Genomic DNA, 6184 nt, shown 5'->3' on the forward strand with positions numbered 1-6184 from the left:
GAAGTATTGAAATAAAATCCACCATTCTTATATAAAAGATTATTTATATAAGTTTTATATTTATAAATTAAATAAAGCTTCTTTTCCTTTACTTGTTAGTTGTTAGACACAACCCTTCTCTCTCTCTCTCTCTATATATATATATATATATATATATATATATATATATATATATATATATATATATATGTGTGTGTGTGTGTGTGTGTGTGTGTGTGTATCTCAAGCAAGGAAAGAAGGAAACCAATGTTGATCTTGTTGGCAGTCTAATAACGGACTGTTTTTGCTCTATGTGGATTAACCGTAGATATTACCAATATGTGGTAATTGTTCTCCAACACCGAAGGAACGCATCAATCTTGGGGTAGTATTTCTAACACTATATGGTTGGTTTTATGTTGATCTATTATGTGTTCTAATTGGATCCATGGTGCTTGGATATTAAAAATGTTAACCTGAAATCTTGCTTCTGTTTCCATGATTATTAAACTGTTTTGTAATCATCAATCCCCAACACCCTCATGTATGCCATGTTATAAACCAGGCCAAAATTTTCGTATATTTGATCATGAAAAACAAATATCAACATAATCCTAATTAGAAAAATTAGATTGATGTAAAGAACATTCTCATGTAATTACAAAAGGCTAAAGATATGTTCTTGGTTTATTAAGGGTTGAAAGGCAAGCTTAGTGCAAAATGTTACACAAATGTAAGTTTCTAAACAAATCAAGATGATTTTCGTTCCCAATCATGCTACGTCTCCATCACGAATATATGAGCGGTGGATTGGTGTATCTCCAAGCAGAGCACAATTGCATAGTCTTCAATAGAGTCGGAGTATATCGTCACATCAAAGTCAACTCAAAATGCAATCTGGATGTGGAAGGTCATCGCTGACCTAGGATTTGTTCCGTGCATGTAAAGCCCCATGAAGATATATTATGACAACACCAATGCTATACCGATTCCAACGGAGTCAAAGGTCAACAAGAGAATCCAATACATCGAGTGGTAGTATCATTACATTTGTGGTGTCATGAAGTCCACATTGGTTATAATTTTGAAAATCATATAAATCATAATGTATCCATTCACCAAGCATATGCCTAATCCCTACCATGACAATGATGTTGCATGCATTGAACATTTTCTTGCTAGTAGTATTCTTTTTTTTAATCATTTTAGTAGTTAGATATTGAAACATTAAACAATTTTGTTATTAAGATGAATTAATGTCGCTAGTATGAAATTGCTCATCAATGCGACTATATTCTATATTAGCATGTTTAAATCCATACTAAGTTGGATATTTAAAAATCCATAGTTGATCTTGTTATGGCAATAATTATGAGTGAAGACTATTATAATGGTTGGTTAGTATACATACGAAGTATTGAGAGCTAAATTCACATGTATTCATTACTGATGAATATTAAATTTACCCACCTCAATATGTTACTTCATGGATCGACATCATTAAATGAATCTTAACAAATGAATAGAATTTATATATCCTTCTACTTGAGATATATGTTGATACTTAAGTAGACTTGACAATGTCACAAGCTAGACACAAATTTTACTTAACATGAACACAAGAAAAAAATCCAAAACGCTTCAGTATATCAAACACAAATACACCATGAAATTAATCCATGTAACATGTGACATGAAATAAACACAACATATTTTACCGTATTACAAGAAATTATGGGTTTACATGACTTTTGAACATGTGTTTATAACTTTATATTAAGTTATTGAACATGAACCAAAAACTAACATTCATATATTATATGTGTCTTATATGGGTTGTATGTCACATAAATTTTATCTGTGTCTTATATGTGTTTAATCAAGTAAATTCATGCCTCACACATGTAAGACACGAAACACGAACTTGAAATATGTGTCGACATGAATAAACACGAAACATGAATGTCCAAAACCCATATACAAAAAAAGCATGTCATATTCGTATCGTGTAGTGAATTGACGAGTCTAATCCTAAGTATGCGTACTTCAATTTCTTTATGTAGTTAAATGTTGTCCAAACATGACAATTATAAATGCTACCATCATATATAATATGAAACTTATGACTTATGAGGGAAACAAATAGTCACAAAATGGATTTGTTCTTTTAGTTGGGGTACTATATCAATTGGGTCCCTTGGTCTAATAGAGGGATGTAAGTATATGACCATACCTAGGTATTGACATGATGGTCAATAAAGTCTGATATCTTACCCGGATTTTTAGATCAAGAAACAAATATCAAATAAAGGGAAATCAAGATGACAATGAGTTTTACATTAAATAGTTAATAAAATCTTTATGGAGACAAAAACTCATATATGATTAAGATATGATAGAACCAATGACATGTTGTTAGGACTTAACAATGTCCATATAATTTGATTAATTGTTTTGTTCTTACACAAGTGAGAGTTTATTGGATATAACATGCAAAATAAAGACAATTACTATAATGATAATTTTACATGAGACTATGAGGTCACACTCTAAAACTATAGAAAGATTCGAAAACACATAATATATTTATATGTGATAAATTATTATCTACCAGCTAAAATAAATTAAATAAATAACTGATTATTTATTATATATTATTTCAAAGGAAACTAAAAACAATTTATTTAATAATTAAATAAAAGAGTGTATTTAATAGAAAGCTAATTAATTAATAGTAATTAATTAGATGGACCCAGTTACTCAAATTGGCCGACTTGAAAGGGTTTTAAAAGCCACCTAACATCATATCATACTATATTATAAAGCAAACATTTTTTCTTTTACCACATTCATTTGAAACTCGCATGCATTTTTCCTTTCACCACATTCATTTGAAACTCCAATGTCTTTTCAATTTCTTTCTAATAATGATTATAAGTTGGTTAATAAGATTAAATAAATATAAAACCTAAAGTGTAATCATATATAAACTAAATTTCAATATTTAAAGAATATCTTTACTTCTACTTATAAAGAATATCATTTCAAAGCTACAACTTTTGAACAATTTGTATAAAATACTTCAATTATAAATCTAAATATAACATTACAAGGTCAACTTAAATATAAATTTTAGTTTAACTTAAACAACCCAAATAATATTTTGTAAATAGTTAAAAGTGATAAATTGTAGTGTCTTTCTAATAATGATTATAAGTTGGTTAAATAAATATCAAACCTAAAGTGTAATCATAAATAAACTAAATTTCAATATTAAAATAATATATTTACTTCTACTTATAAAGTTATATCTTTAACTTTTAACATATTATATTTAATTTATTAGATTTAATATGTTTTTGTATGTAAACCATTATCAGTTTAAAGCTACAACTTTTGAATAGTTTGGACAAAATACTTAAATTGTTAATTTAAATATAATATTATAATGTCAACTTAAATATAATATTTTGTGAATAGTTAAAAGTGATAAATTGTAGGGCTTAATGCAAAAACTAAATTATAATCTCAATTTAACTAAAATATTTCCTAAAGATATTTTTATAATCGATAAAAGTTTTCAAATAAGTAGCTTAAAATAACTTACAATAACAATAGTTAAAAATAACTCTATATAAATACTTATATTGTTACCTTTAAAATCAAAAAAATAATGTTTGATGTTTTAAATAATTATAATGATAGAAATTAAAACGTTGAGAAAATAAATTTTTAAAAATTAATTAACAATAACAATAACAACAACTATAAATAACATTAAACCATACATTATATTTAATATTATTCATGTGTAACTCGCGGGTAGTAGTCATTCAAACGTTTGAGATTATGCAGTTATAATAGATGTATATATATTATCATATAATTATAAATAATCAATACATTATATCAATTTAGTATACGAATTATTATATGAAATTTAACAACATTATTGCTATATTAAAAAAACATATATTTGTAAATACTTCAACTATATAGGTGTTTCTACGCAACGCGTGGGCATTCCCCTAGTTAATCTAATAAATAAAACCAATTTCGCCAAGTGGCATTGTACTAAGACCTCCCAATCGATTTATCCCGCCTAAAATACTTAAGTGATTTTCCAAAACTATCATTTGTGCCTCTTATTCATTCGTTATTATCGGGAGACAGCCACTCATCAATTTGAAACCCTAATCTAGCTGTTGTCCACTGTGTGTGTGTGTGTGTTTCTTGTGTGTTTCTTCGAAGACGATTGTCAAGAATAACGAATTTCTAGAAGTTGTTAATCTCGATTTCAAGTAAGTAATCTTCTTCTTTAGCTTTTTCAACTCATTGTTTTAATTTAGGTTACTTGAAGTAAACCGATTGGGTTTTTTTTGTCTATCTTTCTTTTCGATATCTGTAGTTAAGTAGTTAGTTTTTATTTCAACTGGATTGTTGATATCATAATCATTGTTTAATCCCATGAAATACAAAACATTTTGTTGATAAAGTAACTTACAATTTTTGTAAAACTTTTACACTGAAGCAATTTTCCTCAATCGAGAGTGATGTCATGAGAAATGAGGAGATTTTCTACAAATGTTTAATCCGATGGTCGAGGTAAGGTTTCTCTATGCCTAAATATTAATGACCTTTATGTGTTTGATGATATACCCTTTATGTGTTCGATGATATGTCTCTTACGCATTGTGCGTCGTAAAATGGTGTTTTTCTAGTAGTCATGAGAAATGAGGAGATTTTGGAGACATTCTCAGCCAACTCACCAGCCTGTAAAACCAATCAACTTAAAAAACTAACCAACTCTTTTTAACACAGGAAAGGCTTTCTAATAAACCTAAAAACCAAATGTAACCTTATTATTTTTAAATTGTCACATAACAAATAAATAAACACAACATGATAATGGTAGGTGAAGGCCAAGGCTAACTGTTTTATGGCAATATTTTGTTGTATTCACAATATAACATATCATCCTCTCGTCTTTATCAGATGTCTGCATTAATAAGATTCACACTACATCAAAAAAATATGAATTAAAATAGTTAAAAATAAGGTGAGAAAGTAAAGTGGATGATACCTTAATATGTCTATCCATCCCAGTGGCAGCTGCAACAATCCCTGTGCCACCTTTAGGCAACTTCATGAATAGCTTTGTAGCATAAGCTTTTAGAACCCTTTGAAACACCTATCACCCAAATCGACCAACCAATCATAAATTATACCATCCTACTTTCACTTTTTTCTATTACACCATTCTACTTTCAACAACTTTTCTTATCAAGCTATTGTGCTTTGAAAAATCTGTTTATATATTTTTTTTATCAGGGCATTATACTTTGAAAAATCTACTTGATCAGAGTAGTGAAAATTGCTTTCTATATAAGGGTAGGTTTTTCAAAGTACAATGTTGTTGTAACTTGTATAGGATCATTGCTTGCAGCTGCCAACTCATGGCACATAACTTTCATGCCTTCAACAGACTACAAATCAACACTCTCTAAGTTTTAATATACATCTAATTATCACAAAAAAAACTTTCATTATTTGGATGACATTGCTATAATTGGGCAAAATTTTTAAGTACAACCTGTAATAGGAAGAAATGAAAGTTAGAACGTGACAATAAACAAATCAATGAAAGTACATGTTATTTATCACATCCTTGTTTCTTATTTTTCACAATTACACAAACATGATACCTTCAAGTCGCTCTTTCCATGCGATACTCTTCAACTTAGCAGTGTCTACTTGAATGAGAGATCCTATTCTGCTTTCTATCTCTTCAAGGGTCATCTCAGATGGCTGTAGCAAGCAACAAGCAAGCCATGGTATTTACTATTTAATTAAGACAAAGACATGATGGTTGTATACAACTATACATATACATGATATAATTGAAAATTTTATTAATTTAAAGAGGCAACACATACTCCAATAAAATATAAAAAGTAATACCAAATTAAGTAATTAACCACAAAAATTTCACATTTTATGGGATCCCGCACAACCTACATCTTCAAAAGATCATAATGGCGAAAAATAATACCACCCATATCCTATATTTTTCAAACTAGTTAGCATACTAGGACATTATAGCTAGCTTCCTAACACACTAAACATCTCTGTTGTGGTTTTCCCATATGATCTTAATGACAAATTATAGGGACAGATCAGTTAAACATGAACAGTTCCACTTGAG

The sequence above is a fragment of the Lactuca sativa genome, chromosome 2 (assembly GCF_002870075.4).
Source record: "Lactuca sativa cultivar Salinas chromosome 2, Lsat_Salinas_v11, whole genome shotgun sequence".
Lineage (NCBI taxonomy): Eukaryota > Viridiplantae > Streptophyta > Magnoliopsida > Asterales > Asteraceae > Lactuca > Lactuca sativa.